Genomic DNA, 18,901 nt, shown 5'->3' on the forward strand with positions numbered 1-18,901 from the left:
AGAAAGAAACTTTGACAGACCCCTCGCAACTCTTGTTGAAATGGAGGGTAATAAAAGGAGTCAGGAGTAACCTGCTCTAAAATCGTCTGGAGCCAGTCCCTGTAGTGCTCTAAGGATATGTGAACTGTTGTACAGTTCAGCATCACCAAACTAGTCTCATTGGAATCCGCCAATCCCCCAAAAAGGGAGGATAAGAAGAGACACAAGATCTCATGCTTCTATTGTCTAGTGCGCACCCTAAACTTATACTCAATGCTAGTGGTTCTGATATGACAAATCCACGTAAAAATATGAGGTGATCATCCTGGTCATCACAACTTACAAGGCAAGGCAAGGTGTGCAAGAACTAAGATTTGTGTCTAAAATTCTCCTTAATGAAGATGGCTAAGCATCGCTAGTCCTGGTACCTGAAGAAGGTACAAAGGGAGCCTCTTAAATCCCAATATAGGTAGTGATAGTGTCCTTTGATGTCATGGTGTAGGGGGCACCCAATAGAGAAATAGATGTTGGATTCCATGCCCAAAATTCTACTTCGAGCATTGGATACCAAATCCAATAGACAATCAATTGGAGGACTTCCAAACAAGAGTGAGATGACTTCCAATTTCCAAATTATAAATGAAATTCTCATGTTACAGTTTCCTCATTCTTGTTTTTATTTATGTTTTATGCTTTTGGAATTGTGGGGCCCAACTTTTCATGTTTTTTCAACTTGCACAATGAGGGGTTTTTACTATAAGGTACACATAGGAGTCCCAAATCTAGTTGAGGGACAATGAAGTACTTCCTTGGAAATCCCCAATCTAATCAAGGGATATGGTGGGTGGGTACATGATAGAAATGAAATCCTAGATAGAGTTCACCCTCTTTGGAATGCCCCCAAAGAGTATCAAAGTTCTAAAGTGCATGGAATGTGTCTCAAGGGTGAGAACAAGTCTCCATGCTACATAGGTTGAAGGTATCATTCAATGTTAAAATGAGATACCAAACTTACGTCTCATGAGAGAAACTATCACATATGCAACAAATTAACATTGTGTTAAGATCAGTGTTGCAAGAACCGCCCCACCCCCTTCGACCCCAGCCTTGGAGTTGCGCTCCGAGCAATAACACTCAAGGAGTGCCCTTGGGAGCGCACTCTCAAAATCCAAGAGTATGCTTTGGACCTTTTAGACATGCTCACTGTCAATTTGGATGCATGGCGCTCCCAAGGACGCTCCCAAAGCCAAGGAGAAAGCTCCCACGGTGCTCCCTAGATGCTCCCTAATGGTAATATTAAATTCTTAAAGTAAAAGGATAAAAAGGAAAGATATATCCTTTTACTTAAATTTTTAACATTATTATTAATTGTTTCAGGATGTTTTAGAGTGGTTCCAACCTCATTGGACTTCATCTCGAGAAAATAAAATTCCATATCCCATTCAAAATTCACGAGACTTAACAGTTTTCAAGATTTCAAGATCAATGGGATTGCAACATTTCATTGGATTTCATCATGTATAAGGGTGGTATGTAATTGGCATTTAATCAAGAGCACCAATCCTATATGTACCCTAGTGTTGGTGATGTTGATTGTTGAACTCCTTTGTTGAATTCCCTAAACGATCGAAGCAGAGGCAAAGGATAGACAAGAGGAAAAGAAAGAAGGATGATACTAATGATGAGAATCCCGATATAAGCGATGGTGGAACATTGCTTGTGAAGGAGTAGTGGAACATGCGCCTCCCCACAACTACAACATTTGGCAATATGGATGCTTTTACATTTGGTGAACACTTCTTCTATAGCGAGGTGTTTAGCAATTAGCTCAATTTATTGTTTTGGACCTTTCAGTCTCCATATTTCAAGTGTGCATGGCTTAATAGTTGTAAACATAACTATTTGGTCATGTTATTATTGATAGTTGCTAGATAAGATAACCTATTTCATTCCATAAGGTAAAGTTCTATGTTTTATTATATGGCTTAAAAATTTGTATGTTTGTTTTTAACTGATAGAAAATAGATTATAGATGGTTGGATGCCATTTCTATCAACATTTATGTGTGTGTGTGCATATGTGTGTATAAAATAGATGTTCTGCTACAAAGGATTTTTGAAAAACAACACCCCCTCTCCCGAAAACACTTTTGCTTCGTGCAACCTTGGTTAAGATAATTAAATCCTAATTAACACATTGATCGTCTTAGCATCCTCTACATGTGACTATTACATTATTTCCTATGACACTATTATATAATACTAAAAACCTAAGAAGCAATTATTATCACCCTCCCACAAACAGCCACATTCGAAGCAAACACTAGTGCTATAAAATCACAAAAAATCTACATAAAGCACATCAAAGATGTTTGCAAACTACCCATGGTTTGTGTCATAATGCAACTCAGGATTCTCACTCTCAACTAGCTAATGAATGAGATGATGGTGAATATCAGCACACTGAAAAAAAACCTCCATTTTGTTGTCCATACCTCACATCCTGATGTCATTTGTATACAGCCCATTTCCCTCTCACTGCCAATCCAAAAATTAGCATTTGAACCTACCACGAAGTGAGCTATTAAACAGACTGTAATACAATTCAGTTATGCAGGACATGCTAAGTTAACAATCCCATGTCTAACAAATGACTTGTTAGTTGGATTAGAGGCAATGTTGGATGAAAATTGCACCCACCTATTGCAGATGTAGGAGTTGATTTGAACTCCAATAAGCATCTCTTTTCTACACCTACATAACAAAGTATCTACATTTTAGAAAAAACAAGACTATAGAGGTTGCCTTCGACCCATAAAGACCCTTGTCCTCAAACTCTCTTTCCTACAAGTTACAACAGTTGAGGCTTATTTTGACACAACCCATTCTTTACATTCATCCTGCAAACCAACCAACCAAATTGTATTGACATGTTGAAACCAACCTACCTAGATATATCTATGAAGAGCACATCTTTCACTCGTCGTTGCCTCCTTTTTCATAAATATCGAGTTCAAACGTTTTTACGACAACAAAAAACAAAGGGATATTTTCTTCTTGCACATATTGCATATCTCCTCTTTTGACCTTCCATTTGATCCACATCACCAAGCTATGAAAGTTCTTCCTCCTTCACAAGTAGCCTAAATGATTTTTCTTGTTTTGGTGAAAATCACCAACAAACAACAATGGTCTACACCTATCATTTAATCTACTCCATTTTTTATTCTAACACTACTATATAATTAATAGGACCAAGCCTCCTACCCGGATGCGGGTGGTATCAAGTCATATTAATGACAGGCCGCTTAACACAGGCACCTGGCCTGGCAGACGGCAAGTGGAACGTTGGCAATGTATGCGTTGCAGGTGGGCAATAGAGTTTAAGTGTAAGTGAATTCAATTCTAAGCAGTCTCGAAAAGTTGGTTTTGCAGTCCGGCGTAAATGTAGGCATGCGTGATCGGCAGAGAATTTGGTATATTGGCATGGATCGGTTCATCACGCCTGTTTCAGTCAGTGGAGCGATTCATAGCGCAAGCTGCCTCAGAACCTCTGTCTAGTGTTCCGAATTTGGCTGTTAGCATGGCTCCGTAATTTCCTCGGAGCAGTTTGCATTCCTCAGGTAATAGATCTACTCTGTTTCAATCTCTCTGCTCGTCAATTTGTGCTTCTGAGAATGCCTCGACGTCGCGGTGTTCCTCACAGAGGCAATCATACAGGGAATAGAGGCCAACCTTCTCGCCCTGTTCCTCAGAACGTCATCCCTATTGCCTCTGCTTCCCCCTCTTCTTCGCCTCTGGAACAAGCTAGGCCCATTTCGAATAGTTCATTCCAGACCGCCAGATTTACTTTCCAAAGCCGGCTTAATAGACCTGTTTTGACAGCAAGCCTTACTATTGTTCTCGCGGAGGAAGACAGTAACCAGGTAGTTCGACTACAACTATCCCCTCTCAATCTCAGGGAGACAATGTGCTTCTCGGGGATCTGAGAGGGATGGTGTTCCAGACTGATAACCAGCAAGAAGGTGGCCATGTCTCGGAGGTGCCACAACAACCCGTGGATCCGGCTCAAAGTGATATTGTGCCTTGTGGCCCGACTCAGTGGGCAGGCGGTGTTTTAAATTTGGTGACCACTCCTGAGATGGTGGCGAAACTGTTTATGACGACAGTGGGTTTGTGACCTGGGTCGCTTCTTCCAGTCAGGCGGAAGCGGAAATGCCAGATTCTTCAAAGCATGCTGATTAGAACCGTTTCCTCTCTGCTGGGTGGTCTAAGCAATTTTGGGTATGTGTTGTCAATTCTGAGGATAGTTGTCTCTGTCTGGTCCACACTCTGGCTACGAAGAGGGGCCAACGTCATTCCAGTCTCTATTTTCTGTTATAGAAATGGTTATGTTAGTTGCTTCTTAATTTTTGTGGTCAATGTAGGGCATGATGATCTCAGTCTGGGTAATCTTTTTAAGTATGTCAGTGCCCGAACCAAGAATTTTGTAGTATGTTTTGTAAATTCGGCATTAAGCCTGAACTGTAAGGTCTCTAAGTTTTTGGTAGAGGAATGGCCGCGGCCTCCTCAGAGGTACTAACCTCTTTGTATATATTTTTATTTTCTTTAATAGAATTAGTATTTACGGAGAAAAAAAATAGGACCAAGCCTCCTCAAGTGTGACACCTTTCCTTTCTCTTGTAGTACTCTGATTCATTGCGTAACTTGTTGTATGTTCTGCTCCATTCAATATTTATATGGCAATGACTTTTGCTTCCACGTACTCTTTCCCATCTTTATAACCAATATGCACATTTCAACACCTGTGGCTAATTTTAGGATTCCTCCTTGCTTATAAAAGTCAAAAAATAAATTTGTTACAAATTCCTCTCTATCATTCATCCAGAGAACCAAAATCCTTCGCCCAAATTCCTGTTCAATTGTGGCCTTAGATTTCTCTGATTCCCTTAACGTGTTTGCCTTTTCCTGGATAAATATGACAAAAAATACCTAGTGCCTACCAAAAATGTATTCATCGGTCCATATATCTCTACATTACACAAGTTCCACCATAGATTTTGCTCCCAAATTTCTTCCTATGTTAAAAACCTCCTTATGATTTTCCCTTTGCCAAAAATATTGCAAACACCCCTTCTTGTTCTTGAATAAAGGGGAAATAAACGAACATTTTTAACATTTTTAGCCTACTCAAAAGATAAAGATATTGAGAATCAAGATGCCAAATTAAACTATTACCAAAATCAACATTAGAGACCACCACTATAAAGATGTCATTGTTGCATCCTATGAAACCACTGCCACCACATATTGAAATTTGTATGGCGCCTACACTGAAGAAATAATCCTTGTACTCCTTCCATTCAATGATCATTAGCCTTCTTGAAACAAGAATTCAATATGTGGGACTTTGTTATATAATTTTGGTGACAAACAAATTTGTATTCAAACAAATATATAAAAACTATTTTTAATATAAATTTTTTACCACCTGTCAACTTTAGTTGTACATCTACATGTGCCCTGCAACCACACAGTACCTATCACCACTTAAAACAAATACCTCCATCCTAGAACTAGCTTCCATAAAGGAAAAACCGATCTTCTATATTTGTCATATGCTTTGAGACACCTAAAACAGCAAAAATCATTTTTAATATAGATTTCTTATCACTTGTCAACTTTAGTTGTACATCTCCATATGCCCTTCAACCATATAAGATGTAGCACCTAAAACAAATGCTTCTCCCCTAGACTTGGCTTCCATAAAAAAAAAACCAATCCTTCTTATTTGCCATATGCCTAAAACATTTGCTTACTTCCACTTGATATAATTTTGACCACTAAACTTTACAACAACCAAGAATGTTATATTTTACATGCTTGTTATATTTTTAAGGAAAAAAATCTAGAGAGAAAGAAATCTTACTCTAAAAGCTTGCTATAAAACCAAAACTCTAAAAGAAACTTAATTCCTTTTTTCCTTGGAATATAGTTTGTCCCACCCTCAAGCCTGTAAGGCAAGGTGAGATTGCTAGTACCTTGCCAACCCCCATCAACAATCAATTCACAAAGAACCCAACCAACAATTAACTCATGATGAGAGGGCATGTCACCAAGATTTGACATTGAGTGGAGAAGATAACAATTCTCCTCTTAACCACATGCATTAGACCCAATTTACAAAATAGAACAAACTTACCTCCTACATGCCTCCTCTCTGGCTTAGGAAAACACCTTCCAATCAACAACATATACTACCCAACACTATGTTTGTCTCCTAAAGTGCACCTCTCACCTCCAACAACTATAGTCATCTTCTAGTTAGGGTTGACCAACCCCACGGCTTACTATTAGAGTGTACTTCCCACCTTTAGCCATGACTTTTATCACCTAGCAATGCCTACCTATAGCAAAATATTTTCAGCGCTACAGATGACTTGCTAACATCATCTTCCAATAGCAAAAGAAACCCTCACAAAAATATTTCTTTATTGTCCTTACCTCTCCTCTCAAATGACAATTTTTCACCCAACTCAATAGTTGTCATCACCAACAAACACAATGTTATATTTTTCTAGAATCATTCAACTTACATTTCCCAAGTCTCTAAGCTACCTTCTTAATGCTTATAAATTGTTTCCAATATAGTCCAAGATGGTATATTTCAAGGATTTGTTGCAAATATTGACTATATATTACAGTGCATTCAACTTTCCAACGCAAATCCACAAAAAATGAAGCTTGTTTTTACCCTTGAAAAATGTCACAATATTTTGTCAAAAATATCACAAGCCAATGCACTTTATTGTACACTCAAAGAAAGTCACCAAAAGAAAGTCACCACCTTCTATTCGCTTTAGAAATGGAAAACAAGTGTTTCATTGCCAATAGCAAACATGGATCTATTATGAAGTGAGAATTGATTTCCATCTACTATTTTCCTATTCTCAAGTACGTGTCAAAATTTCAAGGTGTCTATAGTTAGTTTTTCGAGATTTAAGCAAAAGTGAGCTTCTCAAAAGTCATAATCACTAGAAGGTTGTGTTGAAAGTTATTGGGAATGAGATGAATGGAGGAATTAGCCACTTGAAAGACCATCTTGCAAGAATTTAAGAACACGGAGTGGGAATCGGTGACAAATCAATCCTTGAAATGATTCATATTTCCCATCAATCAATTAATGAAATTAAGAATGCAAGAAGAGAAAGCAACATTGAGACATGAACGTGTGGCTGGAGGAGTTGCAAGAACTTCTAGAAACATAAACATATCAATAATGGGGAAAGTAAAAGGGATTCCTTGACCTTTAACAAGGTACTCACAAGGCTCACTTTTCTTTGCTCTAAGAACCAATGCTAGGGCAGAACCTTCTACTTTATAAGCGATTAAAAAAGAAATAAGTAGATTAGGTTTTGGGTTAATGTTCTCTAGGAGAAACATTCCTTATAGCATTGCTAATAACAATTTGTTGTATCAAGGAAGTTTGATGTCATTGTTGATGTTGATCAAAGGCACATCCCCAACCTATAAGGAGTTGAGAGGACCTATTACATAGAAGGTAAAAGTTGATTACACATCTAAATTGGAGTAAATTCAAACAACCATGGGAAGCAATCACACACCTTGGAAGTTATAAAGATGGGAAAATGGGAAGAATAAGACCCTTCTTATTCCAAATTAATTGTCCCATGGGAACAATGTTTATTAAATCCATTAATGTATCAACACATGTTAAAGATGCAGTATTATTATATGGGTTGTTTGATGGGTTCATCCAAGCATGTATGACAAATAACATTGCTAATAATTCCATTGCTCATAGGGATGTTAATGGTGCAATATCTCATATTGTCTTGGATTTCCATTTGGATGAAGGAAAAAGATATGCAACTATTGTGAGAAGACAGTTAAAGGTGGGGGTATCCACAAGATTGGAGAACACTTATCACATGAAAGAGGCCATGTAGAGCCTTCTTCCAATGTCTCTGCTAAGCTCAAAATGGAGATGCAAGGTTTGCTTGAAGCCCACCAAGCAAGGAAGGAAAAGACCAAGAGATTGAAAAAGAGATGAAGAAAAGTCAAAAGGATGATATTGTTTACAATGACCCTAAACTTGAAGAGCATATTCCTAATTTTGAAGGATCCTTCAATATTCGTGTTAGAATTGGAAATGAAAATGTTTCTAGCCCTAGTTCATATTGTTTGAAGAGGGCTCGTAAGGGTCTTGACTCTTTCTTTGTACCTCACACCACCCCTAGTGCTCAACCCACCATTTATGCTAAATGAAAGAAAACAGAGAAGACAGCTACTTGCAAATGCATTGCTAAATGGATCGTGGTGGTACAATGTAAACATACCTTTCAATGCCACTAATTTTGCATATTATCAACCTATGATAGATGATATAGCTTCATGTGGTACGGACTTCAAAGGCGCCAGTTTTCATGATATTAGGAAGCCACTTTTACAAAATGACACCCAAAAAATAGATGAATAGTTCATTAGTGTTCAAGAAATAATGGGCTCAAATAGGGTGCACAATTATGTTATGGATGGACAAATAGAAGATCATGCACCATTCGCAACTTCTTAATTGCTTCCCAAAAAGTAATTGTGTTTCTCAAATCTACGGATACATATAATTCAGTGAAGGATGCATAATTATTATTTCACCTTTTAGATGAAGTGGTTGAGGAAATGAGGTGGAGACTGTTGTGCGAGTGATCACAAACAATGCCTCCAACTATGTTGCAGTTGGAAGCATATTGGAGGAAAAACACCACACCATGTTTGGACCTCATGCTTGAAGATATTAGCAAAATTGAGTCGACGAAGAAGTGTGTAGAAGAAGCAAAATCCATGGCCAAGTATATTTACAAACACTCACGGGTTTGAAATCTTACGAGGAAAAACATTGGGGATAGAAAGCTTGTTCGATAAGACATTACACAATTTGAAGCAAACTCTCTTTCGATGCAATCCTTTGTTCAGCAAAAATCCAACATGCAAAAGATATTTTCTTGTGATGAATCGAATGCATACCAATGGAATAAAATGACTAGAGGGTAACAAGTGATTGAAAAAGTATTTAAAAAAAAAAAGAGTAAGGTAGAAGAGATAGTGTTATTTAGTGAGCTTCTTGTGAGAGTGTTGCGAATGGTGGGATGGTAGTAAACTTGCCATGGGTTTTCTTTATGATCCCATGGATTGGGCCAAAGAGGCAATAAAGTCAACATATGGAGAAAAAAGACAAAGTATCTTCCTCTCTAGATAATCATTGATGAAATATGGAGCAAACAACTCCTTAGATCCTTACATTCAACTAGCTATTACTTAAACCCAAGGTATGTAATTTCAAAGTTTCTAAGTTTTATTATTCAGCTTAGCCAAACATTCAAAATCAATTAATGAATATTTTGTCTTTAAACTTTGAAAGTACCATTACATAAAATATTTTTAAGTAGATGAGGAGTTAAAAGAAAGATTGTACAAAAAAACATTGAGCACACGGTCCCTAATCCCAAGATTCAAGATGATATATATAGCAAGCTCTTGAATTTCAATGAGAGCACTAGCCCCTTTGGCATGTCTATGGCTATAAGAAGTAGAACAAGGATCCATCGGGTAAGAAATTTCAAATTTTTCAAATTATTGTTCATTGCAAAAGTTGAATGCAAGTTTTGAAGTCATTTGCTAAAACTTCTTTGCGTTCAACCTTTATTCCAGCCTATTGGTGGCAACAATTTGGTAGTCAATGCCCTAATTTCCAGTGCTTTGGGGTGTGAACGGAATTAGAGCACTTTTTAGCATATACACACCAACAAGTCGAACCATTTGAGGCAAAAAACAGTGGAATGTCATGGTTTATTACCAATACAACCTTAGGTTGAGGCGTAACCAATTGTTGAACAAGACCCCTAAATCAAGCAACATAGTCTTTGATGACTTTAATCCATCATCAAAGTGGGTTGCAAAGAGTCAGGCACACCAACATTTGACAATGAAGACCTTTCTTGGATGGACTTGGACCCACTTCCACAAGGAGAGGTATCACTATATTCAAAGCTAGGGGAATCAAGCTGAAATCCCACTATAGAGTCTACTCATTCTCATCCTAAGAATGAGAATTCTGATGATTTTGATGATAGTCTTTAGTAGTTACTATGCTTACTTTTAAACTTTAGAGGCTATTAGAACCTATTTGTTGATGTATTTTGGTTCAAAGACATTGCATTATGTGTTAAATGGTTTGGATTCATAGAGATGCACATGATGATATATATATATATATATGAATGTTTTATGTATTTTTTGGTCAGCCAATTTTTTAGTCAGATTATTTTTTCTAGTTCCAATCTGCTTCACATTTATTGAGTCAACCAATCATGTTAATATAACATCAGTTACTTCATGTTCACTAGTAAACATTTTGAGAAAGCCTATGGCTAAGGGGAAGCTTGAGATACTAAAGAAGAGAGTTTGCTTTGGTGGATAACACTTTGCGCAGAAAGAGGACATGTTAAAGACTTCAAGTTTACTTGTGTTAGTCCATGTTCAACTTAAGCTAAGATGGACCTATAGTAGATCCTCAATCCTCTCAATTCTTGTCCACAGCGGTGTGGATGTGGGTGCAGCAACAGCAGCAGTCACTTTAATGAGGATGCACAGTTATAGAGAGAGGGCTCATGGGCATGCATATGCCATCATTAGACCATTTCCAATTTCAGCTTTTTGTTGTTATTATATTGATCCAAATCTACCCCTTGCTTTAATCAAAAGGTTACAAATTTAGGAAAAGGAGCCAACCTTGGGAAGTTTTCTAAATTTCAATAAGACACATAGGTTGGGAATCATCCAGAATTTGAACAAGGCACTCTATTCCAAGAAATTGGCACACTTCTCTAAAATCTGAATTTCAGTTTGAAGCTTTTGCTTCTAAACTTAGGAGCTATATTTTGTAAAACCCTTGCCTTTTTTTATCTATAACAAAGGGAAGATTATCTATAAAAAAGGGAAGAGTTGGTGAATGTTACTCATTCAATTTTGGTTTGAGCTATTGCATTGTAATTGTTTTTTCTAAGTTAATAGGAGCAGATGTGATTAGTAGTTCAGATTTGTAATTGCTGTTAGTGCTTTCAGTTAGCCTGTGCCTGCATATCTAGTATTCATATTCTACTGTTTTGACAAGTGTCTAAGCTGTTCAGATTCCTAGTAGTTAGGGTTTTGTTTTTTCTGTTTTTTGAGTGCTAATTTGTTTACTATGTAGTGAAATTTAAACAAATACCACCTATGGCAAACAGTTCCAAAAGCATGAGCTTTTGATACATAAGCTATTATTTATGCTTTTGCTACCCCACTTGACCCTTTTATCTTTGCATGTCCAACAGGTGGCTCCATGTGCATATGTGATCTTTCACATTTCACTATCTAGCAAGGTTGCTATTGCCACCTGCAAATTTATCTTAATAACCCCCACCTAACCAGATTCCTATTAACAGTTGTGGATTTATTTTGGCAACGCTACCTTAACAAGATCCTTGTTGCCATATGTAAATAAATTCTTCTATAACTTAATGTAACATAAGTTGTGGCAATATATGTCCTGCCAACTACAGCTTAACATAAAAACCCTGTGACTAAAATGAAGTGCAATGACTTACATAAAAGTCTAATAACTAATATGAAAGCACATGTGCAGCCTGCTTTGTGCAGTTCAACCGGTGTTTGATCCAAGGCTAGAAAATTTGCTGGCCCTGTATAAATATTGGTCTTGAAAGCCAATAGGCGAATATTTGTTTTTTTTTGCAGTATGAAAATTGCCTTCAGATTTTAAATATGACAAATATAATCTAGGCAGTGTATTGTGAACCTTGAGAGTATCTTCGATTTAATTTGGCCTGTGTACTGAAATTAAAACAATGCGAAAGGTGGAGGAGCTTTTCAAATGTCCTCAGGGTTCATAACACACTGCGTAGATTATATTTGGCATATCAAACTTCATACTATAAAACAAAACAAAAAACAAATTTAAATGAAAGATATTTTCCAAAACAGATATAAATTATATTGATTTTCCCATGGCTCACAATCCTCTGGTAGTTTGAACTTACATTTCTCAAAAATGTCTATCGAGGACCCAGAAAACCTAGTAAACAAACAACGCAAAAAATGCAGAAACGCAAGCTTCAAACAAGAGACAATGCATATCGTTCGACATGTGAAATCAAATTCCTCCCATAAATAACTCCAGCATAACGCTGAACACGGGCCCTGTACATCTCTGAAGGCATGAAAATGACAAATGTACACTCACTTAAAGGCAGAAAGTTTGTGTACGGTATCATTTGAAAACTGAAACACGGCAAATGATTCATTTCAAATACATTGCCAAAGAGACTCAAAAATAAACGGAAATCTAAGTGTTCCTACTGAAACGCCACGGCATACAGACATGAAGCAAAATCCAGAATCCAAAACTTTAAATTAAATTTAAATCCACAATCCGCCAAACTATAAAATTAATTTTAATCCGCACTTCGTTAACCTTTAAATTAAATCTTAATCCACACCTTGCAAAGCCTTAACTCGATAATAATAATCACCACCGCCACAGCGTTCCAGATTAAATTCATACCCACTCTTCCCAAAGATTCAAAATAAAACTAACCATAAGAAGAACAAAAACAAGAGGAGGAGAACTCACCTCTATTGTTTTCGAAGATCAAAGGAGGAGATTGAGTCTGCAAATCAAAAATTCGGGCAAAATTGTCCTCAGCTTTGGCGGTTCTTCCTCTGCTAGAAAATATGTATTGCCCCTAGAAAATAAGAAATCTGTCTCTTCAGCCCTTAAAATTGAATGGTTTCCCTTTATTTAATTTTAAAAAAGAAATCCTTTAAGATTTACACCAAACCTGTCCTTTCCTCTGCTCTGTCCTTTAAGCTTCCTCCTCACTGAAATCTCTCCAGTATTTATTTATCAAACCTTGACCTATTCAATCAAATTTTAATTTTAAACTGGTCATCTCCTGCCCTGGCCTCCAGTACTGTACCAGCCACTCTGTGTCCTAAATGCCCTCCTTCACAATCACCTTAAAGATGCCTGTCACATCCAACAATATTAAAGGCATCACACCTTGGCCGTACTTGCATTTGCAAATAAAGAATCATCTAGGGCAAATCTGGTTATATCAGATCAGGGTTTGCATACACCCCAGATCAATGAATGCATCTATAAATAGGGTTTTGGTTTTACCTACTCTGTTTTCCCTCTCAAATTTAGTTGGGATTTCCTTCCTTCCAATTTTTGGGTTATGGGTTGTTCATTGTCTGCTCTGTTGACATTAGCCTCCTTGCCTTCTTAGCCTCCTTCCCTCTTCCTGCCTGCTTCTCTTCCTTTTACCTTTACCCCATTTTTCTCTCTCTATAAGGGCCTGGTTGGACTTGTGATATGGTTAATATTTTCCTCTCTCCTCTCTCTATTTGTTTATGTGGAGTCATCCTTATCTCTTGCTGCAAAAGGCTGCATGCTTGTACTTTCTATTAATGGCAAATACTTAATTGATTCTCTTTTCATAAAGATGACACCTGTATGTTATTAATGTGACAGTTGTATGTATGGTATGATAAGACATAAGTAAGAGAGAGAATATGTGGTAAAGAAAATAGTTATTTTATAAATAAGTGATATGTATCTAGTATTTTAAGAAAAGTAGTTGTAAAGAAAAAGTATTTTAAGGAAGTAATGTCATTGTCATAGATAAATTTTTATTCTATTTTCTATTTTTAGTAAATTTTGTTTTATTTTTAGTAAATGTATTAATTAATGTGATTCTATTAAAAAATATTAGTAAGAGTGTCATTTTAGTCAAACTTTTTGTTAATCACAAAATTATAAAAACTAAAACAACTAATATTATGATTTAAGTTATATATTAATAGTAAGGGGCTGCCTAAATATGTATTTATATGTATTTTTTTGGAGTTTTTGGTTGGTCAATTCTTATTTTTTTGTTGTTTAATATAGTTTTTTCATTGTACATAGATTCAGTTTTTTGAAAAAATTGGGACACTTAGATTGTAGAAAGTTTACAACTCAAACTTGTAATTCTAAAATTAAACTATAAAATATGCTAGAAAACTCTTCAAAACATAAAACAAGTAGACTAATACCCCTGAATGTATCAAGGCAACAACAAAAAAATCACTTTAAGACTTGTAATTGTTACAAACTTATATAAATAAAAACCAGTTAAAAGAGTAGGTAACACTTTTAACACTGGTGAATGGGAATGGTTTTCTAATATTTTAATTAAATAGTAAGGAAATAGATTATTAACTTGAACAAAACTTCTCATCTAATATTTTGATTAAATAGTAAGGAAATAGATTACTAACTTGAACAAAACTTCTCAAGCAGATAAGTTATTGTAATAAGATAGCTTGTAATACAAAACATCTTGGAGATGGCACCATTAGTGGGATAAGGCCATAAGGTATGGAAGCATAAATGGTAAACATGACAATTCAAGAGGGCCCATAAAGTATGACATTATAACCACTAATAACATAAGTTTGAGTTGAGGGGATGTGATCATATCAATTTAAGTATTTACATAATTTTAAATTAAAAATTTGATTTACAATTATATATTTGTTTATTATTTAATTTTTTTCCAAAGAAAAAATCATAATCTTTCATTATGAAGAAAAATTACATGTAATAGATGTCTGTTGGCATACTCTGTATCTCAAGATCATAAAGACCTTTGTACAATAAAAAGTTGTAACAAAATATGGCCTCGCCATTTCCAGAGTATATGTACTTTGTCTCTTTTTTGCAGCAAATAATATAAATATATACATATTGGTGTCAATGCATTTACTCAAAAGTAAAATGTCACAAAAGGCTGATATAACTTAGGGTTTTTTGTTTATTATTTAATGTTTCTTCGTTTTCCATTTTTATGTTTTCATCAAATTTTCTCTATTTTAAATTTTAAAAAAATGCAAAACTAATTTGCGTGATCCATCTTAAGTATAAATTTATTAAGTGCTAAATAAATCAATAAATGCTAACTTGAACCAAATTTTTCCAGATGCAAACATCTTTTTGCATTCAAAACTTGAAAAAAGATTTGCACCTCAAAAGATTTAGTTATTTAAGTATGGGGGATTTTCGCAGTGCATTATATTAGTTATTCTCCTCCATGAATAGATGAGGAGTTAAGATAGATTTATACTTCTTAATAATGCTAATTATATTTATATAAATTTCACATTACTAAATGTAGGAATATTCTATTTTAATTTTATTAAAACCCTCGTACAAATGGTTTACTTGGCTGAAATTTGGCAATGCAATTTCAGAAGATTAAGATTTCTTGTTATTACAGTGCTCTCCACCCGAGATGTTGTAATGTTTTGTCCTAAACATTTTGACTCGATCAAAATAAAATAAAATAAAAATAATATTATGTTAAATTAAAAATTCTATACTTAAACTTAACTTGGTGGTTTTTGAGCTCCAAGTTTATAAGAACCCATGGTATTGTCCATGGTATTCATGTGGAATATAGCCTATTTAAAGGAAGAATTAAAACAACCTATATTCATCTTAACTTCATATATACCAAGTGCAGAGAGGGATCAAATCCCTTGAGATGCAAATATCTTAAGATGTAAAAAGATTTGACTCAGTCAAAATAAAATAAAATAAATAATAATAATAATGTTATCTTAAAACCAGCCTAGATCTACCTTAACGTCAAATCTATCAACCGTGAGAGGAATCCAATCTCTCTCTAAGTGCAAACCTATTTTTTGAGTGCTAAACTTGAGGAAATAATTGCACCTCGATAGATTGCATCCCTCTAGATGGATCTACGTTGGTTATATAATATCTATATTTGTATACATGTGTCTCTTTCTTATTCCCTCTCTCTATCTCACCGCCCAACATACACATTCTTCTCCAGATTTATGAGAACCCATGGTATTGCCCATGGTATTCATGTGGAATATATACACATTCTTCTCCAGATTTATGAGAAACCGTGGTATTGCCCATGGTATTCATGTGGAATATAGCCTATTTAAAGGGGAAATTAAAACAACCTAGATTCATCTTAACTTCATATTTATCGTGTTGATAGGGATCAAATCTCTTTAGATGCAAATATCTTAAGACGTAAAAAGATTTGACTCAGTCAAAATGAAATAAAATAAATAATAATAATAATGTTATGTTAAAACCAGCATAGATCATCCACCTTAACGTCGATCTATCAAGCGTCGAGATGAATCCAATCTCTCTAAAGACAAACTTATTTTTTGAGTGCGAAACTTGAGGAAATGATTGCACCTCGAGAGATTGGATCCCTCTCGGTGCTTGATAGATCTCTCTCGGTGCTTGATAGATCTGGGGTTAAGATGGATCTAGGCTGGTCATATAATATCTATATTTGTATCTATGTGTCTCTTTCTTATTCCCTCTCTCTATCTCACCCCCAAACATATGGATCTAGGTTGGTTATATAATATCTATATTTGTATCTATGTGTCTCTTTCTTATTCCCTCTCTCTATCTCACCCCCAAACATACACATTCTCTTGATATATCCATCTATCTCTCCCTCTGTCTCTCTTCCCCTTCTCTTTCTCTTTTCCTCTTTTCTCCCTCCCTCCCTTCCCTCTTACTCTCCTCTCTCAGTCTCTCTCCATTGCTCTCTTGTCAATTCCCCTCTCTCTCTTCCTTTTCTCTCTCCCTTTCTCTCCCACCTCCTTATGTCTCTCCCCCCATCTCTCTCTCTCTCTCTCTCGTCCATTCACTATGTCACTATCTCCCTCCCTCTCCTTCTCTCTCTCCCCTCCATCTTTGTGTCTCCCTCTCTCTCTCAACCCCTTCTCTCCCCCTCTCTCTCTTCCCTCCAATTTTGTCACTATCTCCCTCCCTCTCTCCATCTCTCTCTCTCCTCCATCTTTGTCTGTCTCTCTCTCTCTCTTTCCCTTCTCTCCCCCTCTCTCTCTCTTCCCTCCAACTTTGTCACTATCTCCCTCCCTCTCTCCATCCCTCTCCCCCCTCCACCTTTGTGCCTCTAGCTCTCTCCTCCCCTCTCCCTATCTTTGTCCTCCCCTCTTCTTTGTCTTCCCCCCTCTCCTCTCTCCCTCATTCTCTCAATCTCTCCTATGTCACTCGTTCTCTCCCTCCACCTCCATCTCTCTATGTATTTGCTCTTTCCTCCCTCTCTCGCTCACCCCTCTTCTCTCTTAGATTTGATCCCATTGTATTGTGTTTAGGAAAGTATTGTAAAATATTGAACCAATATTTTGGATCAATCATGTCAACTAAAACACAATAATGAAATACTTAAAAAAATCATGCACTCTCTCTCATGTATTATAGTTAGTCACTTTGCTTGCTCTTAACTCTTATATCCTTCCTTAGGATGGATCTATACTGGTTTTTAATAATATTATTTATATTATATAAATTTCACATCTTTATATATATAAGTATTCTCATTTTCAACTTTATTAAAACCTTATTTTAATTCCTATGGGAACATTTATATAAATTTCACATCTTTATATATATAAGTATTCTCATTTTCAACTTTATTAAAACCTTATTTTAATTCCTATGGGAACATTTTTAGCAGCAGTGAGGATACAAGGTTTAGATAAATCTCAAAAGTAATTTTAATTTTTTCCTTTTAAATTCAATTAAAAAATGTTATCAAATTAGATTAAAATAAAAATATTTTTATTGTGAAATAAGTTATGGGTTTTTGGCATGTGGTATTGATAAGCCATGGTATTGGCTCATGGTATTGTAACAAAACATATTTACACGTTAATAAAATCCATGGTTAAGAATCTTGTCATATTGTTATAAATATTTTGATTGTGAAATAAGTTATGAGTTTTGGGCATGTGGTATTGATAACTCATGGTATTGACCTATGACATTATGATGAAAAGGAAAATAGGGGTATAACCAATTTCCCCTTTCATATCAATATTCGATCCTAAGGCTTGTGGGTTATGGTCCACAAAGCTTATCGGAAGCATTCATTGAGGCTTTAATCCTTTAAACCGTGGACTTACACTTTATCGGAGCCATTACACTATCGGGAGAATTTAAATATGCGTTTAAGCCTTGAAACCCCGCGGCCATACAACTATCGGAAATACACTGGAAAACCATGAAAAACCCACTCTGAACCCTTTGTTCGGACTTCAAAAACAATTCACATGGATCTATATATCCGTCGAGTTTGCTCTTCGTTCTGGCCCCTTTCGCTGCTCCAATCGCCCAACCTCCGATCTCCGATAAGCGATCAGCCCGATCTCCATTCGCCGACTTATCGTTATCGGCGTTCCACCACATTGACGCTATCGCATTGTCCCTTGACTGCTCCGATATGCGATTAGCGATTAGATTTGGACTGTCAATCTAGACTCTCGATCCAATGGTCCATGATCCATGGCATTATCGCAATCACTCTTCTCAATGGTTAGGGTCTGATAACACCTAAAAGGGTTCCGCCGATGTGATAAAATCCTGGTCGTTGATCTATAAGATCCAACGGCCCTGGTTTGCTGACACTTCGTCTCTTCGCTATTCTTCCTTGGCTTGATCTCGCTGTTTTGATGGAACCTGCGCTTTAAAGCTAGTTCCTCCGTCACACCTGCGTTCACACCACAGTTCTACATATAACAATATTTCATTGGATTGCCATTGATCCTATAGTGATTGATGGTCAATCAACACACTCACGACTGGGACTCAAGCTCTCAACGCACATATACATAACATAATTGAAAAAGGCATAATTACATAACACACAGGCGCACACGTAAACACACACATTCTATTATACACGGCATAGTTACATGCTAAATCATTTCAGCCTTAGTAA

At 36.2% G+C, this 18,901-nt stretch overlaps 1 protein-coding gene across 3 annotated transcripts in view; it reads right to left on the reverse strand.

Moving 5' to 3' along the window:
• Positions 1 to 13,472, reverse strand: part of LOC149216364 (protein MICRORCHIDIA 1-like) — a 114,391-nt gene extending 100,919 nt beyond the window's left edge. The window contains exons 1-3 of one of the 3 annotated variants that reach the window (XM_089392774.1): positions 13,238 to 13,472; positions 12,893 to 13,080; positions 12,685 to 12,796 (exon numbers count right to left, since the gene is read on the reverse strand). The gene's annotated coding sequence lies outside the window, so the exon portion shown is untranslated. Of the gene's footprint in view, positions 1 to 12,684; positions 12,797 to 12,892 lie in introns of all 3 variants that reach the window. The other 2 variants (XM_089392773.1, XM_089392775.1) reach the window with 2 other exon arrangements.
• Positions 13,473 to 18,901: the final 5,429 nt, after the last annotated feature.

Source organism: Pinus tabuliformis, chromosome 1_1 (genome assembly GCF_031772625.1).
Source record: "Pinus tabuliformis cultivar Carrire ecotype Pingquan chromosome 1_1, CPIR1, whole genome shotgun sequence".
NCBI lineage: Eukaryota > Viridiplantae > Streptophyta > Pinopsida > Pinales > Pinaceae > Pinus > Pinus tabuliformis.